Here is an 18,776-nt window from a genome sequence, read left to right as displayed (position 1 = left end):
TAGTAAGTAAGTGAAATAATTCAATTGGACGAATCTTACCCGCAACAATAAAAGTTTCAGCTCTTTTACTTCACAAACGTCAACAGATGGAAGAAATGAAGGAATCAAAAAAAATAAACAACAATAATAATATCCCAACTAGAAACCTCAGATAAAACTTACTCTTTCATACCGATAACTATAGAACTAACTATGAATTTCATTCCCCTATGCCCAGAATTCTTAGGATTGCCAACAAACATACCAGTCTCGATTTTTTTGATAACTAATTGTCTTCTTTCATACGATCACTGAATCAAATTCAATTATAAACATCTCTCTCTCGTTTCCACTCCCACCAAGTCTACTACATATCATTGTGTCTCCCTAGTTTCTTTTATAATAATTTTCTATGTATACATATGTCCATTGGGTGTATATATAAATAAAGAGAGATGCTCAAATACAGGCAAAATAGTGAATGTTACACAGTGTGTAAAGTGGCCACCTAAACCAGCTAATGACAATAGAATGAAAATAGATGGTACAGAAATTCCAGTCATGACTTCAGTCAAAAACTTAGGTATTATCATTCATAAGTATTTAGGGTGGCACGATCAGGTTAACGAAGTTAGTCGTAAACTTTATAGCAGTTTGCACTCACTTAAAAGATTACAGAATTTCTTGCCAAGTTATGTTAAGCAAACATTAGTCCAGAGCTTACTTCTTCCACTCCTTGACTACGCGGATGTATGTTATCCAGATGCTAACTCTGAATTGCTTGATAAGTTAGAACGATTGCAGAATATTTGTATTCGTTATATCTTTAATCTTCGCAAATTTGACCACATAACCGAGTATTGCACGCAACTACACTGGCTCAGTATCAGGCATAGAAGAAACATTCACATTCTATCACTTCTTCACAATATTTTAAATAATCCCACTTCGCCTGTTTATCTGAGAGAGCTCATTCAACCTCTTTCACAACACGGGCTATCTCTTCGTTCTAGTTACGAGAGAACCCTTTTAATACCCTGTCATCGCTCTAATTTTCTTGCCTCCTCTTTCACAGTAGTAGCCGCTCGATTGTGGAATAATCTACCCACTAATGTTAGAGACGCCCCTTTTTTATTTACATTTAAGTCAAGAATTAAATGTTATTATCTAAATATTTAAATTGTTCCTTTATCCTTCTTCTTTCCTTCCCATCCCCTCTCCTCTCTTCATAGTATAGCCTAATTTTTTTTATATATGTTTATTTTTCTTAATCTTTGCTTTTAATTTTTGTTTAAAATTGTAAGATTCAATATGTCCATGTATTTATAATTTTCTCAAACTGAACGGTTGGGTAGGTAGGAAGAAATTGCCTAAAGGCAATATGCCCGCCCTTATATGGATATTTATTGTATATTTATATAAAGTGTCAAATAAATAAATGACAGTCATGTGGATATAAAATGTTCTCAATCTCTGTTGTGATATGTTAACGTAAGGAAAATTAATGTAATTTATAAATAGGTGCTACTTAAGAGTAAGGTCATAAGTTCACTTTATCATGAATTCGTTGTGCGTTTATGGTCTATGGGCAAAGATAAAATAAGAATTAAGATTGCGTGATTAGATTATTCAGACAATGTTGTAATACGCGTATTGTTTTGTTCTTTTTTTGGGAAACATATTGTAATTTCCTTTATCACGGAATTATTTGTTTTCGGTTGTAAAGATGGTTAAGATTGTAAAATCGTGAATACATTAAAGGGTCTTTGTCCAAATGTTTGGACTAACTCAAATATTGTAATGAAACCAACTGGTCCAAGACGAAGTTTAAAATTTGAAAAATTGTTTTCAGGCGTTGCCTAGTGTGTGAAATAATTCAGTCAGATGAATCTCTTCACAACGATAAAGGTTTCAGCTCTTTAACTTCACTAAAATCAACAAATGGAAGAATTGAAGAAATATAAATGTTCAAACATAGGCAAAATGGTGAATGTTACACAGTGTGTAAAGTGGCCACTTAAACCAACCAATGAAAGGTCATAAGCCCCGTAAATGCGTAGACTTCCATATTCCCTTATTTAAGGTATTCTCCATCCCTGTTGTAATTTGTTAATCTTAATGACTCCCGAGGTGGTGAAATCCAGTCTTTTGTCTACGAGCATTTGGACAAACTCGAATATTGTAATAAATATTTATTGTTTATTTTAAAAATGACATATTTTATCGAATGAGCAACATACCTATAAAACTCTCTCGGAAACAATTTTTAATCGGAGATCTCGATAAGAGGAGATTTTTTGTCTATGACAACCTCTATTCCCCTACATTATTTGTGTTTTTCTAAATTCAAAGCTCAAAAATCAGCTGCAAAACGAAATTCAGACTTTCTTGGTCCAGCGCTGGTTTCGCGTAGCGCTGCCGTGTTGGCAGGCCTGACACCCGGTGTTGCAAGTGCCCATACCATATTATCTCTTGTAAACTAAATGGGTTTGTTTTTTTTGCAACAGGCCAAGAGGCCCAATTACAGTAGTGAATTACATCACAGAATACCCAGGCTTGAGAAAAATCACATTTTTTTGTGTTCTCACCGAGAACCGATCCCGGAACCCACCGTGAGTTATTTAAGCATCTTGAGCACTACACCACAGAGGCCGCCGGAGGTTCATTGTATATCTAAGAAAACAATCAATCTATTTAAAATAATTGATCGTCTCTTGATGATGGACGATATAATATGATTCAATAAGCCAAGAAGGGCAGAGTGCGAACGGCATAAGGAACATAAATTCAGATAATCTCATTCTGCACTATTTTTGCTCGATTTCTAAAAAATGATGTTGCAAGTTACTAGTATCTCAGGCTTATAAATAATTTGTACCATGAAGGACTAAAGATGCTTAGTGAGTTTTCAATAAGAATGCTGGGTCTATTGATGGTATTGATTTTTGTTAAAAACAAACATCTATATAGGTAGCTATAGTCTCATCAAAAAGAGTCTGAATTTATAACAATAAAAAATATATGTATACTATATATAACATGTATTAGTTAAGAAATTACTCGTGATTTTTTTGTATAACTTTTGTAATAAATACATCGCATTGCATTATATGAAATAAATGGCTGACTTGAGGGCAAAAGGTTAAATGATCTCACTGTTTCATGGACGATTAAACGGAAACCTGAGGTGTTCGTGATAAAAAGAAAGAATGGTTTATCTAAAAATAAATGCTTCCGTTTCCTCATCTGTCAAAATGTTTAAATTAATTAACGTTTTGTTTTACAAAGATCACTTGATTCACGATGTCCGTCCAATCCATCATGATGGCGTTGTGAAGGTTAAAAATAAAGGTATTCGTAATTATTTTAGCAAAACACCAGTATTGCGTGATTTTTTGGTAGGACAAAGTAAAATAAATTATAAAATATACCACAGAGATGACCCCGTCAGGAGCACCTTGATAAAATTAAAGAAAATTCAACATTATATAGCCTCTGAGGGCTGGAATTAATAGAATGAGTGTTTGCTGCAAACCAATTCTAGGGCCCTGACTTCAATGAGAAGTTAATAGAGTTATCTTCAATTGCCTATAAAAAAAATTACCGTACGAAAATGGATATATTTCTAAAACAATTTAAAGTATCTTCGTTAGTAACCTGTGATCAAATATAATTCGACTAAAAAAATCACATACTTAAATATGTTATTTTCTTTACAGAAAATTATGTTTTACTTTATATTTAGACAATTAAATATAACTCAGTTAACTTTTCATTCTAATCGGGCCGCAGAAAATCAAATCAGAAGGAGAAAAACAATACTTATAGATTTCGTTCGTGATCTAGGAGTACTTTAAGATTGTTTTATTTTATTTTATTTTTTATTTATTTAGGAAAAACAACAGTTGTTTTATAAGAATACAGAGTATAAAAAATAGTATATACATCCCGTTAAAGTTTTTCACAAATATAATGAGAGAACATGTTACACAGTAAAAAAAATTAAATTATATACGACAAAAGAAAAAAATGGTACATAAGAAGGTTAAGGAATGAGGGAAAGTGGAGGAGAAGGATTTTTATAATAAAGTTTACCGATTCAAAATTTTGATGTGATAATAACATAAACATAATTAAAGAAACATAATTAAAATTAATGTAATTACATTGTTGTCGTGTGCAGTGTGTTGGGGAGCCATCTGACGCATATCGCTTTTTATATCTGTATCTTGGAGGATAAAATACGAGTCTGGCAAAACACCTTTAAGGTGACACGCTATTAAATACTTTTTTTAACCGCTATTTTAATATTTTTATTTATTTATTTTAAACACACAATACACAATTTTACTACAACACAAATATGATTTCTTTTTCTTATGTTCTGATTTCATTAAAATCAATAAATTTGAAATATTATGACATTAATATACATAATACATAAAAAAAAACATATACATGTCAAGAAATACAATAGAGATAAGTTATTCAATAATGCATGGTGCAGAAAAGTTAAGATCACGTATCTAAAATTTTGATTTGTTTCCTTAATAATTCATTTTCGTTATGAATTTTTATTGTAAAAATAAAAATAAAATAACACAGAAAAATAATAATAATAATACATTTATATGGCACAATACATAATAATTGAATATACAGATTGAGAGGGCCGCAAGAAATTTAATCAGAAGAAGAAAAAAATTACTTATCGATTTCGTCCGTGATCTAGGAATACTTTTAAATAGGAAACTTATTTTTGAATAGCATACCGATATGATCTACATATATCGAGACGGTATAAAGTAAATCAATATTTATGCACAAAATGTGTAAATTTGTATAAAAAATTAAAGCACCTTTGTCGGTAACGTATAATTCAACATGTTAAAAAAAAATCTACAAATATTCTATCTTGTGAAACTTTTTGAAGATAAAATTAAAGATAAATGTAAACTTTTGATTATAAGACGGGCGATCGAATTACACTGCATTTAGTTAACTAATGCAGTGCTCTATGCACCACTCGGTGCGGAAAGGGGAACAATAATGATAACATTATTATTACATTTTATGAATGTATGTATATGTATGTGCATGGGTGTATGTACGTGTGTGTGTATGTACATGTTTATATATGTGTATATATATATATATATATATATATATATATATATATATATATATAAGTGTATGTGTGAATGTATATGTATCAAAATGTGTAAACGAGTAAGTTTATATTTTATAAGTTATTATAATATATTAAAATGTAATTGCCTAGCTTGGAACGGGGTATGTACCCTTGTTAGCTGGGCAAAGTGAACGAAAAATTACATTTTTGATAAAAGGTGTAAACAAATAAATAAATAAACTATGTCATAATATTTTAGGTTTGTCTTAAGCTTTGTAGACAAATTCTAGATTTTTTTTGACGATATTTATATCAATGTTGCCAACAAATATTATGATATACCCAAAATATTCTTACTTAATAATTTTATTTCACTAAACTAGTACTGTAAACCAGGATGAATTTACGCCATAATAAGCAAATCATGAATGGCAAAAAATCGAACCCAATTTATCAAAAATAAAGTAAAACACGGATATATAAATGGAAGAGAAATGTACGTATTTGACATTGATTGAGTAAAAGCCAAAAAAACGCAATCAGACAAAAAAAAATCTCAATTCAAAATGTGTAGCAAAGTATCCCATATGGTGGTGATACGTTGTGCCTAGTAACAAAATCAAGCAAACATAATATAAATAATGTTTTGACACTATTTATACTTTGTGCCAAAACATGTTCTATAAAAAGTGAGAACATGCAAGAATGTCATTGCAATAATACTATTGAAAGAGAAACATCAAGTTAACATATTACTATGGCAGCTAACAACCCAAGGGGAAAAAATATTTTTACTATCATTTATTTTTTAGACGTAAAATTATTTGCAACACAGTACAGTATTGGCGCAAACCGGGCAGGTGAAAAGTTACCCCAGTTTACGGTACGCATTACTATATTAAACCTTAACGTCTTAAATAAGTAGCTGTTTCCAAACGTTTTCTAATGAACATTAGTAATTCGATCTTATCGGCCATTGTTTTTTGCAATAATAATTAAATTAGAGAAAAATGCAGCATTTTCGTAACGAATATCGTAAATCAAGGACGCACTGAACAATTATACTCCGGTCTCTTTACTCCCAATGATTAATAATACGCCTGATCTCTTTCCTCGCTAACTCGACAATAACAAGAGCTTACGTATTAAAGAACGCACCGATTTTGGCGTGAACCCGTTTATTCTTTTCATTGTTATTTCTTACACTTCAATGGTCCATTGTTATTAACTCAGGGCTGCTTAAATACAGAACTAACAAAATGTTTCTAATGACAGTAAAAATGGTTTAAAGGTGAAGAGATTGATTGATCGAGAGATGAAAATAATCGAATGAGTTTACTAATCGCATTATTAATTTTATTTTTATTTTATTGATTTTTCACGCCCATATGAGGCTTTTACATTTTTAAAAATTTTTTTTATTGAATATTTTTTTTTTTACAAAATACATTTTTGAAATACAAAATAGGTAAATATACAGAACATCTTATATACAACGTTTCTACCTCTCTAATAAAGTAGATACTTGTGTTTAGAGAGGGAGTTCGTTTCACTTTTTTTTATTTTTTATTAACAAAGTTAATTAAAACAAAGGAAAATTAAATTAAAAATAAACAAGGTAAATTAAAGATTAAAAATAAACATTCTTTGGTATGGAGTCTAGGAAGGGGTGAGTCTTAAATGTTTTTTAATTTTAGTTTTAAAAGTTTGATAATTTTTTATAGATTTTAAGTTTTCCGGAAGCTTATTAAAGATTTTTTTACCTATGTACGTATAATGGTTTAACGCTGCTGTTGTTTTACATCTGTGCAAAATTAAATTATTAGAAAATCTAGAGTTACTTGAATTTTGCAATTCAATTGTTTTTTCTTTAAAAGTTTGTAAGATAGAGGCTTTATTAAAAATTTCTTCAATTGTTGGTTTATTAATTTCTTCGAATACTAGTTTTGATGGGTAAGTTCTGGGCTTTTTAAGAATTATTTTTGCAATCTTTTTTTGAATAATAGAGAGTGATTTTAAGTTTGTCTTATAAGCTCCTCCCCAGCCTATAATTGCATACTACAGAATTGACTGTATTAAAGAATACATGGAAGTTACATAAAACATGAGCATATAAACAACATAAAATAATAAAAAAATACAATATAAAGCAATGAAAGATAGAACAGTGTTTAGAAGTAAAGTTGGTATAAAAAAAAGAAGATGAGTATATAAACAACATAAATTGAAAAAAATACAATATAAAGAGGTAAAAGATTAGAACAGGTGTTAACAAGTATAGTTGGTATAAAAATAAAAAGATTAGTGTATAAACAACATAAATTTAAAAAAAAACAATATAAAAAAATAAAATTTAAAACTGTGTTTAGAAGTATAGTTGGCATAAAAAACAAGTCATAGAAGCTGGAAATATTAAAAATGAAAAAAAATAGATAAACAAATAAAATAAAAACATTTCAAAGAAATTCAGTTTAAAGGTTTAAAGCAGCTAGCAGCAATAATTTGAATAATCGAATAAATTACTGCATTCGAACATTCGTTCGATTATTTTCATTCGAATAAATAATAGATTCGTCATTCCTCTACTAGAGTAAGTTATAATTTGATTTATTATTTATTTGAAAAATATTCTGAAAAAAATGTACCTACATAAACAAAAATACGCACCTTTCAGATAAGACTGGCCAAAAAAAAGTTTATGTTATGTTTCTTTTAAAAATTAATACAGTACAAAGTCATAAAAAACAGAAAAAAAAATAGTCATAAGGGAATACATAATCATAGAATATCGTACAGTCGTGTATCTCAGGTGACAATTCTGTTGGATCGGTTAATTCAGTGCCACACAGTGTCAAAAACTCTTTAGAATAATCAAAACGGTGTTGTTTTTCATCTGGTGAGAGTATTTTTGGTACCCATTCTGCGCTAACCTTTGACATACCCAAATGATCGTGCATAATCCTGTAGGCTGTTATTTCCGATATTATAAAATTTTTCGCAATTTCTTTAGTTTTTTTTCAACCATTTTCCCCAATGGCATCTTCCACTTTCATGACTGACCATTTCATATGTTGTGACGTCGTTTTGTCATCCTAGACGCTCATCGTCTTCGAGTGACTGTCTACCTTATTTAAATAATCTTATAAATACATGTACACTGTACATATAATAGATATATGCATGTACATGCATAAATCAACATTATCACATTTTCCGTACCCGGTGGAGCATAGGGAATTGCAATGTTAAACTAAATGCAGCGCAGTTTGATGATTATCTGTTATATAAAAGTAAGATGACACAATTGTAGCTGCTTGACTGTGGAATAATCTACCCACTAATTTTAGCCATTCTTTATTCACATTTAAATTAAGATTGAAATGTGACTTTCTAAATATTTGAGTTGTTCCTTTCCCCTTTTTATTTTTTTCCCATCTCCTCTCGTTTCTTCACAGTAAAGTGCATTTTTTTTTTTTTAATTTTAGTTTTAAATTTTTGTCTAAATTTTTAAAATTCAGTAGAATGTGTCGATGTACTTGTAATTTTCTCAAACTAGACGGTTCGGATAGGTAGGGTAAAATTGCCTTAAGGCAATATGCCCACCCTTATATGTATATAAAGTGTTAAATAATAATAATGATAAGTCTTACGCTTCAAGTGCCATTCCAGGAACAATAAAATGTTGCAGTTTTAAAAAACCTTTCAAATCAATAATTCTCTTCCACCATGCCAGAAATGGGACCCACAACCTCAAGACACCCTTTTAAAGAAATATTTCGTGTCAACCATGCCAGGAATCAAATCCGAGACCTCTTGCTTTGTAGGCAAACACGGTGAACATAAGAGCAAACATTTTTTTTTCTCTTATACTTAGTTTCTATAACAAAATCTTGTTTTATCTCTAATTCTTAATATTTTGTATATTTTTATATTTTTGACACTTGTGCAATAATATTTACACACATGTCCACCCTCATTCCATAATAACACCCACTCACCCACCCTTTCACTCACTTACACTAACACAAATACACTAGCATGTATTGTACGAGTGTTTTATGTATTTCTGTGGATATCTGTCATTGGTTTTATTCTCTGTATATTTTATTTGTTATATTTTATACATGTATTACTGTTGATATCCCTAATAAATAAATTAAAAAATAGAAAGGCTTATCTAGTTGTTTTAATCTGCTTAAATTAATTAAATATATATTTTTTAAATACGATAATTTTTGTGGCAACCCTACTTATCTTCAATGCTATCTGATTGTATCATTTTTGTGAGTTTTTAATACACCTTTAACAGATTGCGGAAAAATTATAATCGGTCTTTTTACTCATTGCGAGTTGTATCTACACTCCGTGAGAACACCGAACACCGCTAGTCATTTCAGTAATGCAAGGTTCTCTCTACAATTTGCATTACTAATGTGGACACGTACCACTATTGTTCTGGGGCGTTGCCCGAACAAGCTGTTTCTCCGCAAGAACTATGTATATACGCATGGAATCGTGTAATATTTAACCTAAATCGTAAATGCATAAATTTTAACGAGTAAAGTGTTTAATAATATTTTATTTATTATAGTTCTTGGAAGTCCTTGAAATCATGACGACATAGGTTTAAAACAGAAATGAGAATCCTTTACATCGATGAAGATCATAGGTATTCAAAGGTATTCCCGTATCTAGGCGGAATTAAAAATACAGTAATGTGTGAGAAATATATGGCATTTAAGTGAACTGTTTTTTTAAAATATTTTTGATTTTAAGGTATCAGGGTTCGAAAATATGATAATGATAATAACAACATTAATAATACATTCAACAAGGATTTTCTAGCGAGTTGGGGCAAGTTCACACGCATGGATCGTTCCTGATTGTGTAACTATAAACTGTTTCTCTGTCCCCAATAAATATATGTACGAGTACAATAAAGTAAGCCGATGATGTATGAAGTTTTTTTATTTTTTTAGACATCAAAGTGTAAGAGGTCTAAATGTCGCATTTTGGATCACATTGAACGTTAATTTAAAAAAAAATATTCCATACTACTTTTGGCCTTCAACTGAGGTTTAAAGTTTATAACTGTCCGAATATTTTGTTAATTATCTATATTGATTTAAAATACGTTTTAAAACTACCGAAATGAAAACAAATTACATTCCGCGGAACTGATTCCGTTGGGCGCCTGGCTAATATTTAAGAAAACAATGGCTCATTAAAACAATGCCGCCCATTTATTACAACTCACGCCCTTAGATGTTTATTAAATGAGTTTTAATGCGCATTCCAAAATTTAATTAGACTGATTTTCTTACTTAAATACGAAATGACAGCTGGTTTAGCTCAAAAAAATGACTTTTTCGAAAACTTCAAACTTTTGTTGAAGGCCAAAAGTAGTATCAAATATTTTTTTCAATATTTTTTGCATTCTAAGTAATCCAAAAGGCAACTTTTGAGACACCTTTTTTTCAAAATTCGGAAAAAAATTATCGGCTCACCATAATGTACAATGTTAATACAAAACAACTTCGTTTATTAAAAAAATATTATTTTTTATCTACTTCATTTTTTATTATAAAAGATTCCTTTGGGTTATATGTGGTACTACTTGTTTTAAGACATAATTTTTTATAAATATAATAACATCTGATTTTTTATTTTTTATTTATTGAAAATGTTGTATAAACAGGCGCAATTTTTACATGTTTACAAACATGGCGAAAAGTACAAAAAAGAAACACGAAACGAAATTTCACGTCACAAAAGAGACATCTTGTGCTTAATTAATGATTATATGTTTACTAAAGCACATTCAAAATGTTATTAAATAAATAAAGGTAAAATGTTTAAAATACACTTATTTATATAGCATGTTACTTGGACTGAAAAATAAAATAAAATGAAGTTTTCGGTCGCTAACCAAAATCATATAAAGTCACATAAAAAATTGTATTAAAAACGTTTAAAGAAATCAAATTAAATCCCGAAATATTATGCTAAAAATAACAATAAATGAACGTGGTCGATAGATATAAATTTTCAACATCAGCTTGAATTTAATATGGTCCTTGATAATTTTTCGTTTGTGAGGCGAGTTGTTAAATTAATTACTGATTAAATTTGTCATTTTAATATTTTTTTAGTATCTATGTAAAAAGTTTTGAAAAGTTTTTTACATTCTATTTATGAGTTTGTAGAATTGAATATTGCTTATAGATTTTATCACTTGATGGCATTTTATTTGTATTTTTTAAAATCTAGGTTTGTGTAATATTGAAGGATTTAAAAAAAATCACTTTATCTATTAATTTTTACAGTATTTTTACTGATTTTTTAATATTTTTATAGGATCCTCCCAGACTAAATATGTTATGCTGTTATAATGACGGTACAGTGGAATATATAACGCCATTTATTATATAAAAAACACGTTTATTAATTTGTATGAATATTTCAAAAGCCAAACTTCTTTCTTAAAAAAACTAACTTGTAAACGATAATTTAATAAAATGTAATTGCTTAGCTTGGAAGGGGTATGTACTCTTGTAAACTGGGAAAATTTTCTTATAAAAAAAGTAAATATGCTTAGATGTTTAAATAAATATATATCCGGATTAATGAGTCTCAGATGTTATCACAAAAAAACTTACACTCACACTCATGCCCATACAAACATACTAACCTTCACAACGAATTTCTAAGACATGTCTAGCAAATTTTTTTGCTAGAAAGAAACGCGCCTGCCGTTAGCGTCCTTTTTTATTTGTTATAAAAAACATCTTCTTTATTATAGATTTCCTGATAACAATCCGGATAATTGGAGTTCGGATAAAGTATATATCCTTCGAGCTATATAACAGAGCTCTAAGGATATATAATTCATGAAGATAAAATAATTATCAAACTACAAACATATTTCTTTTATAAATAGTTAAAAATATGTATATTTACATTATATTCCATTTATGCAATTTCCAAATTAATGGCAAAAAAGAGAGATTTTCAAGAAAACAACCATAAAACGAAAATGGCGATTGCGTATTACAAATCACCTTTAAACAATGCCGACTGAATAATAAGTAATAATTAGCATTTATTTGATGAACCGGAAGACCAAAATTAGTGAAGTAACACTAATTTCTTTCTGTGTTATGAAATAAGCGTTAGTCTTTACTGCAAAGTGTGGGCGTAACAATCTTGTCTTTACCATAATATCCACGAATATTCATTCAAACGTTATTATTTTGTTTGTTTAATAATGCCATGGGAACCTAATTTGGTTAAATGGCACGTAACAGCTAAGAAATATCTTTTAAAGCGTGTTAGAATTCTCGAATTATCCATTTATAATAATAGCCCGTCCGCTTATGCATTGAGCCTGTTCGATTACCGATATATGTAGCTGAAACAGATTATGTGCAACAAATCCTGTTTGACCCTGATTGATTAATCTCTCAATAATAACGGGCAGAGGATCGAGAAAGTTTACGGCTTAAATATGAGAGATCAGGTAACTAAGGATGGTAGCTTGCACAAAGGGCTGGAGCAACTTTTAACACGATGCGTGCTTTTTGAAACTCTCGTCCCATACTTAACCAAAATGAAATATATATATAAATATTATATAAATATATATTATATATATATATATATATATATATATATCATGCGTGGTTCGTTCATAGAACGCATGGAACCATTGGTTCCTCTAAATTTAGACAAATAATATTTATAAAATAGCATGTTAAAAAAAATAATTATCAGGCATAATATTTTACATTTAGATTACTATAAACAGATAATGTGATGCTAATTTTATTAATAATCGCGACAAATTGTGGAGGAATTTTAATATCGCCTTATAAAAAAATGTTAAAAAGCAACAAAACCTTCCGACACATCCGTTTACCAGCGCTGTCATGCGCGTACTGATCGCCTGGTCGGCGCTTACTTGCTACCAACTGACTGGGTATCGATTCAAAGAACGATCGCGATGGAAGCAAATTCAAAATTCCGTTCCAGAGCCGTACTGAACGCGCAGTCCGGGAGCAGGCGCAGACTAAAATTTTCACTACGCAACGGAAGCAATCGAAACATACCAATACATTATTTTCCATGTAGTTTATTAATGAAAATATTATATTTAAAATATTTAAAAATACTCCGCAGTTATTTATTTAAGTCTATATTAAAGTGAACTTGGTTGATTTGTTATTACATTTTATTACTAGATATGTAAAATAATTATTACTGTTTCTAATTTTTTATTTTATTTTATTTTATTTGGGAAATCAACAGTTCTACATACATATTTATAGTAAACAAAACAGATAAAGTGTATAAACTCGGAACTAATAACAGATTTCCACATAGTATACAACGTTAGTAAAGACAATATATTACATATCAAATAAATACTTATAATTTTTACATATAAAAATATTATTTTCATGTAATCTTAAATATTTTTCGATAATCAAAGAATTTTTTAGATATTTATTTTAAGAACATTAAGTTACTGTAAATTGGGCGGGCTTAGGACAAGAATGCTTGAAGAGAGGATAAGGAGGGGAAGGGAGATGTACATATTTGCTATTATAAAGTCTACTAAGTTACATAATGCATTTTTAGTATAAATTTTAAATCTGACAGAGTGATGTTTGTGTAATCTATATTTTTAAATTTTGTATTGTACACTGAAAAAGTCCTACGAAAAAAAGCATTTTTAACATACAATGTTTTACTTATTGGTACATAAAACAGGTGGTACCGTCTACAAATCCTGGCTGGCACGTGTATTGTTATTGAACCAAGCAGCTCTGTACAGTCAACCATTCCTGTCATAATTTTGTAAAGCAGTAGTTGGTCCGCACACACTCTGCGGTACTGTAGAGAAATGATTCCATGGAAGGTGGAGGCAGTGAGAGTTGATCCATAAGAAATACCGGTTTTGTATTTAAGGTACTTTATAAATTTGTTTTGAATATTTTCTATTCTAGTTATATATGTATATGGCATACTGGGGATTCCATATCTGAAATGCGTATTCCAAATGGCTTATATGTGTATAATATTAAGTTTGTTTTTAATTCCTTAAGGGCAATGCTTGCAAATGCAATGCAATTGCTTCCCTAATAAAAAACCTCACCGTATACACACACATACACACATACATATACCCATGCCCATACAAATACATACATACATAAAATAAATATAAATATGATTTTACTTAGAAATAGAAGAAAATGTCACAAAAATGTATGTGATTTAAAACGCTTGTATTTCTTTTCAAAATCAAAAAATTAAAATTTGGTTTCTGCCACTTTCCTGTTAAATTTATTATCTTCAAATTAATCTTACAAATTTTAGTTCTATACTTAGTCTTTATTGAGATCCTACATACCTAAGTTCAGTCTAAATTTGAAATGGCGTAATCCGCTGGTCTAAAAGTAATTACATTTTAGTTACATAAAACTTTTAAAGATATTTTTTTAGATTAACAGAAATACATTTAAAAAATATTGTTTTTATCTAATTTATGTATATTTTTTTTATTATTGCGTGATTATTTAAAATGGCAAAATCGTATGATTTCCTAATTTTGCTATCGTTTTACCAGACTGCAGCCTTAAGTATAATTCTGAGTGGGATGAAAAATTGTACCAACTGCTTTATTTTAGGGGCGAGTTCTGGCACCTTACCAAACCTTAAAACTCCAAAGTGCTTCACTTATTATTTTGAGAATGATTACTGACGTAGGGGAGTTTTAAATAAATTAGGTATTGACCTTTGACCACTTATTATGACACGGAAATGACCATTTCATCGGCCTCGTGGTGTAATGGTCAGCGCGTTAGCCTGCCACGCAAGAGGTCTCGGGTTTGATTCCCGGCATGGTTGATATGAAATATTTATTTAAAAGGGTGTTTTCACACTAGAATATTTCATAGTCCCTAGACTGGTACCTGAAGCGTAAGACTGATCGTCTTACCTTCATTTTACAAAAAAATATCAAGATACGCTGCGATTGGTGTACAAATGCAGTGCCCTATGCACCATTAGGTGCGGAAGAGGAACGATGATGATGATGAATAACCATTTTGATTATGTCGGTCACGATGAAACCCGATCGCTGATCAATATAAAAAAATGATTTTTTTCACATTCATGATAGGGTCATGATTAAAAATCAATATTCAAATGTAAATATAAACAGTTAACGGCCTTACAATTGCCTTAACTTCCATTTTGTCAAATAAACTTAATTAATTATTTTATTTATTCGGGATTTTTATTTATAAAAAATAAGAAGAAATATATTAACAATACTAGAGACATTAAAAAAATCCACTGTTAATCTAATAATACATAAAACATAATAAAAGAGTTAACAAAATTCTATGTGTGCGACGCGACAACGTATTTATGAGTGTGTATATAAATGTGTGAGAGTGAGTTTTTTGCGTGTGTGTAGGTGCGTAAGTAAAAAAAACTAATTTTAAACGTTTATTTATATTGAAAACGGCATGGGAGAGAACTTGGCGGAGTTTTGATAATAAAGACAAAAAAATAAATAAATATAAAATTGTTTATACCTATCTACTTTCGAAACATTCTTAAAAATATTTAAGCTGAGGATTTTTTAAATAAATGGTTTAAATAAATAACAAATAATTTTTTAGAATTTACGGTATTTGTGTCTAATAATAATAAAATTACGGTTACATTGTAATTTTTGCTCAGTTATTATTGTTTTAAATAATAAAACGAGAATTGATTCTATTCATACAAAGACACCACAAATCGATAGTTTTGTCGATAGCTATTCGACATACGAAGCGCCGGAGACAACTCTTTCCTTCTAATTTATGCAAAATATTAACATATTTTTCAATGAAAATTACTAATATTTTTAATAGAAGTATACACTTACCAGGACAACGGCGAAAAGAAGAGAAGAGGAACCCATCGCTTCAAGCTTCCGCTTAATCTAAAAACGAAAAGGAAACTTAATTAAAAATATGTAAGACAAATTCTTTTCTGTTCTTGCTTTTAAAGTAAACTTTGTTTGCGTAAATCTGAGAATTTTAATACTTCTTACGTTTGCATAAAAATGTCCACCTGAATATTACAAAAAATCCAAAATTGTCATTAAAAAAAATAAGAGGGATGAATCAAGTCTTGTATCCTATTTAGACTGGTGTGACATCACGGCCACACAAAAGTTTTTTTAATTAAAATATAATTACAAAACAGATACATATCTTTTTTCTTTACCAATCTATTTTTGTATTTTTTTAATAATAAAGCTGTAATTTTAAAAAAAAGAGACTAGCTCTTGGGCTTCGAGAGCGACTTGCACTTTTATATTTATTAAGAAAATAAAAATAAAATATTTTAAATACATATTTTCTGTCAAACATGGCGAGAATCAAACCCCTCTTACATGGTAGGCAAACGCGCTTAATCAGTTACATTATAAACATTGCAAATTAAATGCTCTTTCAACTTTATCGCTAATCTGTATGATACATCTGTAGAAAAACCTTAATTACATTGACCTTAAGCTTGCTAAATTAATAAGCGAGCAAATCGCGTTACTCATGTTAAGTAATGTATGAATGAAGTATATTAATTATAAAAGTATATTAAAATGCACGGTAATATGATATACACAATCATAGGTAATCAGCGTTTAACATTTGACATTTACAGTCCATTTAATTTAACATTTATAATAATGGAGAACTGACCGTTACTTTTGTGTCCTGACAAATTTCCATTCATAATCAAATTAAATCATAATAGTTTTATTTCAAAATAGATATTTTCAACGCTAATGACCTTTTTATTCACAGACATGAATCATATTTCATATTACATATTAGATACACTCAAGCTTGGGGCTGAGAGTCATCTCGAACAAAGTGTCTTTAATTAATTATTTATGTTACGATTGCAGTCAGCATTCTTTTACAGATAAACTCATTATGTAATGACATACTAAATCAGAAAGAATAACAGACGAATACCTCAACAAAGATTAAGAAAATAATAATTTTAATAAATTACTCATTCGGACAGGCGGCGTGGCGCAGATGGTTAGACGGCTGACTGTGAAACTGGCGTCGCGGGTTCGATCCTTTTAATTTTTTTTTTTTCAAATAACGCATAATACAAAAAAATAATGAAAATGAATTTATATAAAGTTACAAATGAACGTTGTTATGCAGAAAGCAGCCAGTCCACAATTTGGAAATATTGATATTTTGGTGTAATCGGGTGCAGTTAGATCAATTCTATGTTGTAAACAGCCAGTCCGCTTTCATACAAAAAACTGTGATAATCACCTTCTGAAAATAGTTTCGATCACAAAAACGGCATTTCTCAATTTTCAGAAAACACCCACGGCACTCAAAAATCTACAATACTTTGAAAATCTTTAAAACTAATCTAATACATAATACGATTCTTGTTTGTAATATTTTAAAAAAACTATGTACTCATTGTTTATCATTTGTCAAAATCAAAAACATTCTAACTGTTCTGTAAATTTGATTATTGAGTATTTTCATAAAAATGCTATTATCTCAGTTTCACTTTTCTATGGTTGGCTGCTTTCTGCATAACTAAGTTCAAATGTAATCCAGGAAAAAACCAAATTAATATTTTATCACAATCGGGTTGTGGTCCCATGGTTAGTTTTGCGGACTCGCGGATCAGAGGTCCGAGGTTCGCACCCCCCTCTACCCCAACTTGATATCCATTTTCTAATACTGAGTAATTTACAGCTCATTGAAAATGGCCACTAAAATTGAAATTTTTCGGTAAATTATAAGAACGCTAATATTTATTTATTCCTTAAAAAAAAAAATCTATAATTAGAAAAACGTAACACTAATTAGAAACATTATTAAAATCGTTCTTGTGCATGGTAACAAACCTAATCCAATAAACAAAATAAAAGAAGCATAGCATTAAAATAATGGAAAATATGACAAATGCATAATTGTAATAATAATGATCTATAAATCATAAATTAAAGAATTTATATCTTAACCGAGATGAAAAAAATACTGAGGAATGTGCATTTCTAGGTATTTACATGACTGTCATTGAATAGATTTCACTCCCTATTTTGATGTTTTTTTTTTAAGGGCGTCAGAGCTAAATAAGCTTTGACGCCACAGCAACATGTCTATAGTTGTAGTCTACGTTCAAGGCAAGCTGAAGGAATGCAGTTATGTGTTGTGATGCTGTCCGGTTGAGTAAAGATAAAAATTTTGCTGGTGGATATTAATCATCAACATCATCATTCCCTTTCCGCACCTTATTATGTATAAGGCACTACTTTAGTACAGCAATCGCAGCGTATCTTTATCATTTTTTATACATTATGGTAAGATGATCAGTTTTACGCTTCAGGCACCAGTCCAGGGTCTATGAAATACTCTGGTGTGAAAAAACCTTTTGAAATTAATATTATCCATGTCGGGAATCCGAGACCTCTTGCATGGTAAACAAACGCGCTGACCAATACACCACGGGGCCGACGGTCGATTTTCACGAATAAATTAAATCCCGTCTATAAGTTTTCCTCTGTTATTTGGTCTCCTTTGTATGGTGTTCACATCAAAAATAGTTAATCTGTTCA

Source organism: Micrasema longulum, unplaced genomic scaffold, assembly GCF_059751315.1.
Source record: "Micrasema longulum isolate JH-2025_06_02 unplaced genomic scaffold, ASM5975131v1 h1tg001305l, whole genome shotgun sequence".
Lineage (NCBI taxonomy): Eukaryota > Metazoa > Arthropoda > Insecta > Trichoptera > Brachycentridae > Micrasema > Micrasema longulum.
The sequence above is the reverse complement of the archived record's forward strand: the minus strand, read 5'-3'. Positions refer to the sequence as shown.